Below are 14,599 nucleotides of genomic sequence, written 5' to 3'. Positions count from 1 at the left end.
GCTTTGGGAAGATTAACTACAGCTGTAGTGACTTTATAGGTACAACAACCATATGATGTCTTGAAGATATTTTTCAATACTTCTCCCTAGCCTCTCATACTTACACTCTTTCTGTCCCCACTGCCAAGGTGTTCTCTGATGCAGGAAGGAGTTGATATAAATGTCCCATTTAGGAGTAAGAACTTCTTTCTTTAATCCTTTATGACCAACCATGTAAACGAATTTTGTCTAGGCTGCTGCCCAGTGAGAGATGAATAGGATGCAATGAGTTGGCCTTAGTGAGATACAATTAGACCATGAGAACTTCAGCAAAAGAAGCAAATCTCATTGCATCCAGGTAAAAAGAGAACTGCCAATCTGAGCCTAGCACATACTACTGACCTGTAAAATGGATAACTAAGTTAAATTTGTTGTTTTGGAATATTTTTGTGACATAGCACTAGGTAAATAATAAATCACCATTAGGTAGTTCAGGGTCCTGAGGTATTTCTAGAACCTGGAAATAAAGAATTTTTTCCATTATCATATCACTGCATTCATCTACCACGGGCTTAGTAAATGCTTGGTATAGACATAGTTCTCTCCATCAAGACACAAATAGTATAAATTTAAGACCATAACAACAGTAAAAATTTTATGAACACTCTTAAAGAAGAAAAGGATGGAATCTTTCATCCAATATTTCTCTATAGCCAGGGAAAAGGGTTCACTGAAATCTTAGTCTATATTCACTTTAAAGACAAGATGGGACTTGTCTTGACAAACAAAATTTCATAAAGCAAAGCACTTTAATAGAAAAAGTGCAGAATAATATTTTAACATGATGTATTTGAGGTTATAGACTTTATATTATTATTCCCTTATTTAGAATAATTATCAACTAATATTTCAGAAAGCTTTAAAATAAGCAGGTTTTTACCCTAAGCTACAAGCTAATACCCTCAGATACCACACTATTATCTCTATTTACATTTAATAAGGGACTTGTTTGCAAAGCAACATACTTACAGGAAGACTCAGAGCCAAGGGACATGAGCATTTGGTAGAGGCATGATTTTTATCTATCAAGACACAAATAGCACAATTTGGAGGCCATAGCAACAATAAAGCCTTTATGAAAAATCCTAAAAGAGAAAAGGAAACATACATCATCTTGAAAAGAAGAGGACTCTACAAGACAGTTTACTACAGATGCAAGGAGAATGCCATATTAAATCAAATTCAGGATGTTATTCAATAGGACAATGATATGAGGAAAGAGCAGGCCAGCTTGGAAACAAAACAAAACAAGATGAGACATAAAGTCAATATGCGGAGATGAAAAAAGCATCTAAGTGAGATCGGGAAAGATTGCAATAAAACTAAAATTGCAGAAGTTTGGGTAAAATGAACACAAGATTTACTGTAGGAAGTTACTGACTTGAGAAAATGGAATTAGGAGATAAAAACCTGCAGGATTTTTTCCCAGAATGAAGATGGGGGGAAATAGGAAAGATGACAATGGGTAGAGTTTAACAAGAACATTTGTGAAGAATGAACCCTTGCCAAGATCTTCCTATAGTAGCTCAGACCACAATCTTACCTCTACACTGCTCACAATGCCTGAACTGTCATGATTGCATAGAGAGACAAGGAGCCTCAGACACTGCACTGTGGGGTGGGAATATCAGTTGCCAAGCTGGAACCCAAGGCAAGGTGGTCTGAACCCAATACCCATGCTTTCAACACAGATGTGATGCTGCTGCTCTTCTGCTTCAAGGGGATCAAACATTAGCAAGAAAGTATTCCGATGCTTTAGACAAAAATAATTGAAGTCTGTACAAGTAGGTTAAAGAAAGTTACTCCGTGAACGATGAACAATATTAGATTGCCATAAAAATCAGGCTTAAGTAGGAGAATAAAACAAAAAAGAATCTAATGTGTCATCACACACACACACACACACACAGAGAGAGAGAGAGAGAGAGAGAGAGAGAGAGAGACATGAATTATGGACAGAGATATGTTGGGAAGCGTATTGCATATGTAGGGGGTGGAAGGAGGAAATGAGGCTTAGGTATGATCATATTTCATTGTATAGAAGTATAAAAGTCTCAAGGAACAAAATTGTAACAAAAAGTTCATCTTCTATATAACAAAAATAGTGTATGTGCTCCAACCTTAAAAAGTGAATGAAAAAAACGGTACACTTATACAAAAACAAAGTGAATGAAAAGCAAGCGAAGAAATAGGATGAAAGCAAGCAGTGGGGTTGGGGGCATGAGGACAATGTGCCAAAATATATACCAAATTTTCATTCAATTATTAATTAGGTACATATCCAGTCATAAGAGTGTGCCATTTATAGAGCATAGACAATGCAAGGGAGCATGATAGCTCAAACATGTAATCCTAGCATGCCTGAAACTGAGGCAAGAGAATTGGAAGGAATCCAAGGCTAGCCTCATTTAGGCAGTGAATTCTAAGCCCATCTCAGCTATGCCTTGAAATTCTGTCTGCAGATAGGAGGAAAAATAAAGCATAGATAATTTGATGAGAAATTTGTGGTTTGAAAAGCATGCTAATGTTAAACCATTAAATGCTGCATACTAGGAGTACTTCAACGAAGAGAACGTACGTGACAACAATCTGAAACTGAATATAAACAGTAGAAATAAGGTGAAAACATTTGGAATGCAAAAGCTCAGATTGTGGACACTTGAAAATAAAATGAGACATCTGTGTGTGTGTGTGTGTGTGTGTGTGTGTGTGTGTGTGTGTGTGTGTGTGTCAGTGTGGTCTGTGTGTTTGTGTGTGTGTGAGTGTGTGTGTATGTGTGTGTTTCTGTGTGTGTCTGTGTGTGTAGGCAGAGAAGCAGAAAGTAGTAAAACTGCTTATACTGTAAAGATATACAGCAGTAATTACAAAACCAACTTTGAAATGAATGAAGACATCATAGAAAAGTGTTAGAATACCTGACTTAGAATAACATTAAAAATTTCATCTCACTTACATGAGATTTAACCAAGTAATAAAACATACCTTATTAACGGAAGACTCAAATGAAAAATGGTATAGAGATGATCATATAAATAGATGCCAAATTCCTATCACTAACACCCTTTCAGTTAAATCAAAAAATATGAAAGCATAGTTAAAGACCAAGAAAATATATTAAATTCACAAAGAGTATCAGAAGCAGTAATTAGATTCTGAGGAGAGATGGAAAAGGTACCAATGAGCCATAAATAAGGAGAGAAATTTTATATCTATTACCACTAACCATTATTACTGAGGTTCCAAGAAATAATGCAAAACTATGAAGAAGAATTATGAATGGTAAAATAAATACTATTTACAATTATTTATATTTGGCTTATGTTAACTTACCTACCTGAAAACTCTCATAAAACATGAGTTAATAGCACACACAAATAGAGTAAAAATTTAAATATCACTACCAATTGATTAAAGTATATTATACATGATCTATTTGAATATAGAACAAATATTAAAATTGTATGAAGCACCTTCCTAAACAGAATACAAACATAAAAAAATTACACCTATGATGTTGCTCAAGTTGTAAGAAGACTTAAGTAAAGACAAGGAATATAGGCCCATAGTAGAGCCCTTGTCTTGCACACAGGCCCTGGATTTAAAATACAGCTCTGAAGGAGGAAGACACGGCTCTGCAAGTGAAGATCACTTACTGCCCATAAGAAGACTAAGGTTTATTTCCCAGCACCCATAAAGCAGCTTATAATTATGTTTAAATAAAGTTCCAAGGGACTCAGTGTCCTCATCTGACCTCTATGATAGACAGTTGTATGCTATCCAGGCATACATGTAGGAAAAACACTCATACCCATAAAATAAAACTAAATAAACCTTTAAAACTATACTGTTGTGTCTGGAAAGGAGAAAGTGTCAAGACAAAATTTCTCCATGGATAGAGAGATGAGACTATTCAGAGCTATGGGATAGAAGAAATTGAAGTCAACTAGGACCCCAAGAGAAGATTGCATAGTCCATCAAAGAAGGGGATGGGGATAAGAAGCCTTGACCAAAGTGGGAGCCTGGGGTGGGGGAGAGGAAAGAGAAGAAGGGGAGGGGGGAGGAGAACAAGAGGACTGACACAGGGGTGGAATAGAGGAGGGCAAGAAGGAGATGTCTTGATAGAGGGAGACAGTACAGGTTTGGAGAGAGGACTGGCAGAGGGAAAATGTTAGGAGATTCACAGGAATGACCCCAACTAAGAATCCAGGCAGTGGTGAAGAGGATGCCATTGATAACCTTCCTCTATAATGAGATTGATGTCTACCTTGGTTACCATTCCTAGAGCCTTCATCCAGCATCTGTTTGAAGCAGAAACAGACACCCACAGCTAAGCATACTACTGGGATCCAGTTGTGAAGAGGGAGAAGCGATGAGCAAAGGAACCAAGACAGGACTGGAGAAACCCACAGAAACACTGGACCTGACCTACTGATGGCATCGAGACCCTAGTCATAAAGCTGGGGAAACAGCATTGGACTGAACCAAGCCCTCTGAATGTGGGTGCCAGATAGGGGAACAAGACAGTCTGTGGGACCTCTAACAGTGCAGCCAGTCTTTATCCCTAGAGCACAAATGGACTTTGAGAGCCCATTCCCTATGAAGGGATACTATTGTAGACCACATACAGCAAGGAGGGCCTAGGACCTCCTGCTAATGATTTGGTGGACTTTGAAGGTCCCCTGAGAAGGGCCTCTCTATTCCTAGGGAGGAGTTGGGTGGTGGGCTGGGATTTGGTGGGGAACATGGGAGAATGGGAGGGCAAGAGAATGGGGGGATGGATATGTAAATATGAGTAGCAATTAAAGAGTTTAAAAGAGAGATAATGATAATATGGGAAAGACAGAAAGAATCTTAAGCTCTTCAGTGAGCCAGTGGGAAGGAATTTTAATGGGTGGTGTCAGTCAATACAATTAGTACATCTGTGTTGCTAAGCAGCAGTTATCAAAAATGACCTCCCACTCTCATGTTGGCACTGGGAAATGATGAACTCCTTTTAGTGATCACATATCAAAAGGAAGTCCCCAGTAAAATGTGAAGATAGTTAGCATTGATTATTGACTTGAGGTTGAGAACTATCTATAAGGTGAGTAAGCATGCTTTTTGAGTGTGACATTGAGAACTTCTCCAGATCAGTAGACCTTAAGGGCTCTTTTTCCAAAACTTGCTATGAGGCATTAACAAATTTAGATTTTGAATGATTCAAAAGGTGCTACACCTGTGGAAGTTGAGGCCTAGTTGAAGGAAAGAGCACACTAGAAATACACCATTGAAGGACATGAGTTGGCTCTGGCCCCTTCTTCCATGGCACTCTGCTGATATTAGAGAAGTGAGCAGCCTCCTCCTCCACACACTCTGGTCATTAGGATGTTCTGTCTCCCCAGGAAACCATAACAATGAAGGATATGAATTTTGTTCTGAGAGCTCTGAACCTGTGAACCAAAACAAAATGTTCCTCCTCGTGTTGTTTCTCTCAATCATTTGTCACAGAGCAGGGCAGTTTGAATAACACAAAGGCAACCTCTGGCTATGAAAATCACTAGAGGATAGAAGAATCATACTGCCAAGAAATGATTTGCACTTGAAAGTTTCCTAGCGTTTTTGCTCAAAAAAAAGTTTTATGAATGACATAAGCAGCTGATAGAAAGTACCTTATCAAAAGTTTAAATAAACTGAGGAAAAATTAAAACTGTCAGGGTCGTAACTTTATTTCATGCACACAAGAGTGTGCACAAGACTAAGTTCATGGGGGTGGCATGGAGATAGAAATGATAGAAATGATAGATTAGGGTAGGAAGTAGGATTACATTTATAACTTTTGATTAAAATATTTGCTTCCATGAACTACTCTTTAGAAAGAGAAATCACTTTGAGCAATTCTCAAAATAAGAAAAGCCAGTTAGAACAAACATAGAGCCTCTCTACCAAGAAGACAAAGCCTCAGAAGGTTTTTTGTTTGTTTGTTTGTTTATCACACAATAAACCATTTAATCAGGCACAGACACATCATAGGCCCAAATGACCCATAGCACCAAACTAATTGAATGTCATCTATTTGGTTGACTACATGTTGGTGTGGCAGATTACTGTGGTACTGTCCTGGGTTAGGAGTTCTGAACTAGACAGCTATGGAGAAAACTGACTGGCAAGTGTATTGAATAAGAAATAAAGATCTCAGAAACCCCTTTAAAAAGACTCCACAAAGTGAGTAGGCTGTAATTATTGAGACATTTAAAGATTTCTTTATAATTTAATCTCCATCAACTTTAGCATGGTGAGTTATTATCTAAAGGTAAATACTGCTATACTAATGTTTTTCTGCAGTATTTCTGTAGAGCTTACATGGTAGCATTGCTGTCTAATCTGGCATAGTAGTATTGTTAGAAATCTGTTTCACATCTTAACTATATACCCTGGATTCAACGGTATACTATGTCCATTTGCTTTTTATTATCCACTTTGTCCATTTTAGCTGATGTAATAAAAAAAGGCCTCTTCGAATTTATATTAAACTATATGAATGGGCTGCAGAGATGCCTCGGTGGTTAAGAGCACTTCTTGATCTTCCTGAGGACCCAGGTTCAATGCCAACATGGCAGATCACAACCATCTGTAATTCCAGTCCCACAGGAACCCATGACCTTTTTAGCCTATGTGGCCATTACACATGCAAATGGTACACTTACACAAAAGTAGTTGGATCACCCACACACTTACATAAAATACAATGAATTTAAACACTATACAGTCAGTGGACACCGTTCTCTAATTAGCAAACAACTTTTTTCCCCAACACTCTCCCTTGTCCAGCCTGGAGGATGCTTTCTAGCTACTGCCAGGCTCCAGAGTTCATTCCTACAGGATGTTTGCACGGGAGAGGCCCAGGATTCTCCATGACAGTCAATTCATGCATTACTTGGAAGTTAGCAGTGTAAAGTAAACATCTATTCCATCCTGTACCATCATGATAATTCCATTTACTCAACTTACAGCACTTGAATCTGATTCCTGTGTAAGGGAAAGATCAGCTGACTGATTGGAAAAATGAATACACATATCTTGGGTTCACACATCAATATATAGTAAGAATACCAAGAGGTTCCCAGTGAAGTTTGCACAGTTAAAAGTGACTGAGAAACATGACACTGACTTCCTAGATCCTTTCTACACTGAAAATTAAGAGATCAATACAAAGAGTTTTTCTACTGTCAAAGTAGAGATTGGAGTAATGATATCTGCTTCTAGCATTGTTGTCATCTGTACTGTTTATCACAGATCTGGATGTGAATATTCTGGACAACTGCTATACTAGGCAACAAATTATCATTTGGATAATTTGGATCACACCAGTTGGCTATCAAGTGCCAAGTGGTCATCCCTGAAAACACACATGCAAGTCCCATCATTTTATATTTAGAAACATGTGTGTTTATACTTTTTATATTTATGCAATAACAATTATGTATGCACACAATAACAATTAGTGATAAAAAGAGACGACAAAGTTGAAAGATTGTAGGAAGTGTAGAGCAGAGAGTTAGGAGGGAAGAAAGAAAAAGAAGAAACATTGTACCTAAATTATAATCTCGAATTTGTTTTCAAAGTTAAGGAAATGAAAATGCTTCAATAAATCTTCAAAAGGAGCTTTTAAAAAGGTGCTTTGTAAATTTACCTTTATACCTTCATAGTATGCGGACAATGTGCTTGATACTGAAGACACCAAAGCATGTGAGTCTTGAGCCCCACTTTAGATTTATAGTTTGGAGAAAGGAACATAAAGATAATTCAAATAAAATTACCAAAAGGGACACAGAATGGTGGAATTCAGGTCAACTTAAAAACTGAGTAACAGCTGACACTGAATAAGCATAAATGAAAATTAATTGCCAAGTTATTAAATAGCAAAATAGAGAAATTCCTTCAGTAGTAACATTTCAAAAGTGGAAGACACAAGGTAGATCATGACCTCTAGGGATGGACATATGAGAAATTTTTAGAAGCTATAGAATAAAGTATCAGGTACATGAAAGTATGAGAAGGCTCACAAAAAATGATAGGTAGAAAAGAGTTTCTAAAGCAGGGAAAAAGTAGAAATGGCTCTTTAGTTTTGATTACCTTTGCTCATGTCTTACCAATAATGTTAGTAAACAACACAACTTAAAGTAGGTAATGCACCATCTCAGCTAAGGGATGAAAGTTTCCATACAGTTGTAAAATCTGGGAAACCTGTAGACAAAAATGTCTGCCTATTCAACTCAGTTATTTCAGTTTCTGGGAAAATGTGGTATTCACTGGATGGCTTTTTGTGGGGAGGATGGTGATTTATAGAGATAGCTTCTTGTGTACCTGAGGCTGGCCTTGAATACTTATATCACATAGAAGATAGCCTAGCACTCATGGTTTTCCTGCCTCTAGCTCCCAAAGAAGGGATAACAGGAATGCTTCATCATGTTTAATATACTGAATTCTTGAACAACAGGTGTCCCCACTTTAAAAATTAATATTTCCTGGATTAGAGATATGATTCACTGGTTAAGAGTGTTTGCTGTTCTTCCAGAGGATGCTAGGTCACTTCCCAGCAGCTATGTCAGACAGGTCACAACTGCCTGTCACTCCAATTCCTTGGGGATTTGACACACACTTTTGACCTCTGATAGCACTGTATTCATCTCTATAACAACCCCTATGCACATACATGCCATTATTTAAATTAAAATCTAAAGCTTGTTTGCTGAAGCTTACTGAATCCATTGGAAGGGAAACTAAGGTTTGTAAAAATATAAGTAAGCTAACTTTTGTTGCCCAAATTTAGAATATTTCAAGCCTAAATAGCAGAGACAATAAAAATTAGAAAAAAAATGAAAACAAAGGGAAGATACACCCAAAATATTTCAATGTCTCTGCAATTTGAATGAGTGACCAAGAGCCAGAAAGGAAATGACCTACAAGAGACAAAGCTTTGAAATGAAGTTATGGAGCACCAACAAAGGAGAAATAGGGTTGGTAATTTCAAGTTGAGTGATCCATACATCTCTCCTCCCTGTGACGAATCCATTTGCATGATCCTAGCTCCTCTAATCTCCCTGCCTCTAGCTGTACAGGCACCAGAAGCAACAATAACTGCTAACAGTAGGCTCCAATTCTTACCTGTATTACATTCCCTCCTAGTTGGTAGTTCCTAGTGGTAAGTCTAATTACTACTGTTGCTATTGATGGGCACCTAAGCCCCTGTGCAGATCAGCATCGTGCAGTCTCCTTAATAACTTTACCACAGGAAAGATGAACCCCAGCCACTTCTCTGTATGGTTAAGTGGGCTTCATTTTCTTCTCCCTCTTTGTCTTTTTTTCCCTTTGTAGCGTAGCAATGAAAAGGAAACTGGTGAAGCTGAAAGGAAATTGGAGCAAAATCCACAGGAGCCTCTTAAATGAAATATCAAGCACGAGCTCCTCGGTGTAAGTGGTTCCCACACAGCCATTCACTCTGAACCCCTATGAAGCTAACGCAAAGTGCCCAATGAATTAGACATGCTAGCCCTACATCTGAATCAGCCTCAGGGGAAGGATCCTGAATGCAAACACATTTAAGCATCAGAAGATTTTCCCCTTTCCATTGTTTTTACTACCATGAAATATTTAAATCCCACGCATTCAATTTGTGAAGGGCCAATGAGGCATGTAGCAGATGATAGTATAAAACTGAATCTGTTTACAAAACTAAGTAGGCAACACATCAATAAGTATTCTTTCAAATTCTAAATGTTCATAAATATTATTAAGAATAATATTTGAGTAATTAAACTACTGAGACTTGTCAAAGTACTTTAGACCTTGTGATTTACAATAAATGATCTTCAGTTATATGATAAAATTAGAATGCCCATTACTGAATCATTCAAACATGAATAGTCAGGTGTAGGAATACTTATATGAATTTCTCTATCTAGTAGACCAGTTAACTCTAAAGCAATAGTCTTTATAGTTTTAAGAGGAAGAAATAAAGTCCAAAAGTATATGGATGTGCACAGTAAATATATAAAGTACGCACCTACTGCTAAAATGACTCTGCTGCTGCAGTCAGTATGTAATTAGGGAGTTATGTGTGCAAACACACAGTCTTGGCTATGTAAGTGATAAAGTAGAATGAACTATTAGACAAGGTTTTTTTTTTTCAGGTGAAACAGTTGAATTAAAACAACAGAGACTTCTTTTACTATATAAATAGTGATATGTTTACTTAGTCTCCAAAAATGAAGAATCAAGATAACATGGGTGTTTTAAAGACACAGATAATCAGAAAGAATTTTGAACATTGTTTTTGTATCAGGAAATAGTTTGCCAGTCAATGGTTCATGACATTTACAATAAACTTTACTTATGTCAGTAGCAAAAATATTAGTAAAACATGACAAGTAGAAAATTAGACCTAAGGGAAAAGAAAGATGAGGCTGGTAGATAAAGCAGACTAAGTATTGCTTGACCTGAGAAAATTTTCCAGTGAGAATCTGAGAATCCTAATCACTTAGGTGTTTAGGGTTTTGCAAGAATAGTTCTCACTTTTTCTCTTCACTATTGCACCTTTCACTCACAAACTAGTTCATGGCCTGTTGGTTTTTGTACCTCAGCCTCTGTTGAAATTGCAACTCCAATTGCCAACAATGAAAACTTAAATGCTAAATACAAGCCAGGATGTTTCAAACTTCAATTCTTTCCATATCATTACACATTTAACAATCACATATCTTCAATATACCTTTACTTATTTGTTTTTGTATTCCTGAATTAAACTATTTAATTTCTATATTTGAAAAATTATATGTAATGCAAAATAACCCTTAAATGTATTTCCAAACAAGGCTTGGTGGTAGGCTTGTACTTTGAAATCATAAGAATAATGATTTATCAGGATTTTACATGAAAAACTTTTAAGTATTTGTTCAATTAAGATCTCAAGGTGCAGTATTAGGGCCTGTCATCAACTTCCCAGATTTTCTTTTACCAGATTCCTCAGATGCACACAAAAGTCTGATTTAAAGGTTTATGTGGTGAGTGACTAAAAGGCCAGATCTGTCTCTGTCTTTCTCTCTCTCTCTGTCTGTCTCTGTCTGTCTCTCTGTCTCTCTCTCTTTCTCTCTTTCGTGTGTGTGTGTGTGTGTGTGTGTGTGTGTGTGTGTGTGTGTATTTGAATTGCTTAACTCAATTAACTTAACTTAATTCTTTGTTGAATTCCAAAGAACTTGAGGTCATGTTTTTAGGGCCCTCAACAAATTGGATGAGGCTCATTCATACAAAAAAACATAATCTTTATTGTAAATTTAAAATTTATACACTTAAATGTCAAACACATCTAACAACTATCTTCAAAGTAATTTATATTTTACTATCTAACTAAATTAGTTGACATTACAGCCTGACACCTACAACTATCACAAGCATATAGGACTTACCATATGATCCCCACACTGTACACAATTTCTGAGATGATTAAAATCTTGTATTGATGATGTGCATTTGTTACAGTTACTGTATACATATTGATAATGCTGTTGAAGTTAATAAAGGTTGAAGAGTTTACATGGAATAGAGTTACAAGAAAAGGGGGAAATGGTAGTAAAACAGGAGAATGAAGAGAAACAGGTCTGAGAAGAGAAAGAGTAGGAGGAAAAAAAGATGATGAGAATGAAGAAGAGAAAGAAAAAAAGAGGAAGAAGAGTAGAAGGATAACAGAGAACAGAGCACATCAGTGAGCAAAACAAACCCCCATAACTGTCACAGCTGGACACTCAGCAGAAGATACGCACACAGAGTATTGTAAAGCATGGAAAGCAGAGGACAGATACAAGTTTTCCTCTTTGTGTAGCTCATTCTTAAACTCCAACTCATATGCAATAAAGTCTGTCCCTAAGGAATCCACTCTGCTTGTGGATGTTCAGCTCAACCAGACCTCAGGATGACAGAATTCTGCTGGCTTGAGCCATGGTTTCATTGGTACTGGTCTGGTAGATGATGTCAGTGTTTACTCAGTATAAATACAACACTTTTGCGGTGAATTGTGATCTAAAAAGTTTCTGTTGCTTGTCATTGCCTTTAGAAAGTCCAAAAACCCTCTTTTTAAATAATTTATTATTTCAAATTTCATTTTACATTCTAACCACAGTTCTTCCTCCCACCCCTCATCCTGCCACACCTGGCCTCCCACTACAGCCCACCCAAGACCAAAGAAACTCTCCAGTTCAGAAAAATATTTTGTGATGACAATGAAGACGATAACTCCAGTTGGTAAGATTTTGTTAGCCATTCTCCACAGAAGAAACAAATGAACAAATAAGCAAAATCTTAATGCAGAAAATAGAGTGTTTATTCATTATTACAAAAAAATGCTCTTACATATGTTTCCATCTGGGTACAGCATGTCACATTATACAACCCTCTAATAACTACATTTTTCTCATATGTCTATGTATAGTTAAAAGCTGGAAATTAGCACACAAATCTATACTGATGTGTACTTTAATCAGAGAACATAAAGATGGTTTCATTAATATATTACTTTTGTTCAGTACAACTAAATTCTAAATCTTCACTTAAAATACTTAAATGTTACATTAATTTCATGGACTACTGATAGTCCCTAAATTACTCCACATTTTGACCACAGATTTCACACTTTACAACATACAACTAAAAGATCTGGTAGAGACGAAGTCTCAGCTTGCTTCATAATGACGTTTCTGCCCAAGATCTGTATATATTTCTCTTCATATTCACTCAACTATTTTAAAGCTACTGAATGGGATCACTGAACACAGGCCTGTGTTTGACACTCAGGACTCAGTAAAGAGAGAAAAAAATGGAAAAATACCAGAATTTGTATCTCTGACTCAAAAGAAAATATACAAATAATAAGTTGTTGCAGTACAAGGTACTGGGGTTTTTAACAAAAAGGCAGATGACCAATTGCATAGACTGTGTGTCAAAACTAAACTTGAGACTCGAAGATTCTTACAGTAAAATCCTCTAAATTAAGAAGTGAAAGAAAAATAGGCATTAGTCAGGGAAAATAAAACAAAGCAGAGAACAAATTGCATGAAGGCTGTGTGATTAGAAATGAAATTCCTTGGGAGGCAGAATCATGTTAAAAAGGGCTTTGAACACTATAGGAAGCAGATTAAACTTGATACACCTGTAGAGGAGCTCAGAATATTCTGAACAAAAAATTTTGCAAACAGATTCATGTGGTAACATAGTCATCTCAAAGAGAGTGACTAACAGGACTGAGACAGGGTTGGTTTGCAATCACCTGAAAAGAAGTGCTGATAAAAAGTGAACAGAATTAGATATGCAAATAGCCTTGGCAGTAGATAACAAGGGTTAGAGCTATCCAGAAATGAAGATGTTTGGAAGATGTGTAAAGTGAACTTTTAGGGGCCCATTGCACATCAGCAGTGTCACAGATTTGAAACACTACAGAGAAATTGGAACTTTTCAACCTCACAATTTATATTGACACAAATTTGACCTTTAAATTTATAAAATTTCCAATTACCAATACCAGAGCTAGTTCACACTTTTCCAGGTACTGTTTGTTTCTTTACTCCAGAATGACCTCTGCCATCTAGAAATCTCTCTGTTTTTAGGGACACAAATCTACTAATATTGCTGTTAAGACTTCTTAATGTCTTCATTTAGACTTAATTCCTTCCTGTGTATGTCATCCCTGCATCTTTCCCACTAAGAAACCTACCTTCATCTAACTGGTGTCATCCTTACCAAAAGCATCTGTTTCATGCCAGAGTCAGTTATCTTTGCATAACTCAATACCTGGCATGTTACCAGATGCACAATGAAAGTTTTCTGAGAAGGGGAGAAGAAAGGTGAGGAAGATATGATGGGGCAGAGAGGTTGAGTTGGAGGAAAAACAGAAGAGAGCAAGATAAGAGATACTATAATAGAGGGAGACATTATAGGTTTAAAGAGAAATCAGGCACTAGGGAAATGTCTGGAGAGCTACAAAGATGACCCCAACTAACAATCTAAGCAACAGAGGAGAGGCTACCTTAATGCCCTCTCCTGATAATGAGACTGGGAACTAATTCATATGCCATCATATAGCCTTCATCCAGCAGCTGGTGGAAGTAGAAGCAGACACCCACAGCTCAACCTTGAACTGAACTGAAATACAGTTGCAGAGAAGGAGGACTGATGAGAAAAGTGGTCCATACCAGGCTGGTGAAACCCACAGAAACAGCTGAACTGAACAAGGAAAAATGTTAGTCCCAAGACTGGGAAACCAGCATGGGACTGATCCAGGTCCCCTGAATGTAGGTGTCAGTGAGGAGACCTTGGAAATCTATGGGGCCTCTTACAGTGGATCAGTACTTATCCCTAGCATAGGAATGGACTTTAAGAGCCCATCCCACAAGGAGGGATACTCCCTGAGCCTAGACACAAAGGGGTTGGCCTAGGCCCTATCCCAAAGGATATGACAGAATCTAAAGACCCCCTACAGAAGACCTCACCCTCCCTGGGGAGCAGAAAGGGTATAGGATAGGTAGGGTGTTAGTTG

The sequence above is a fragment of the Cricetulus griseus genome, assembly GCF_003668045.3.
Source record: "Cricetulus griseus strain 17A/GY chromosome 1 unlocalized genomic scaffold, alternate assembly CriGri-PICRH-1.0 chr1_1, whole genome shotgun sequence".
Classification (NCBI taxonomy): domain Eukaryota; kingdom Metazoa; phylum Chordata; class Mammalia; order Rodentia; family Cricetidae; genus Cricetulus; species Cricetulus griseus.
Note: the sequence above shows the minus strand (reverse complement) of the source record.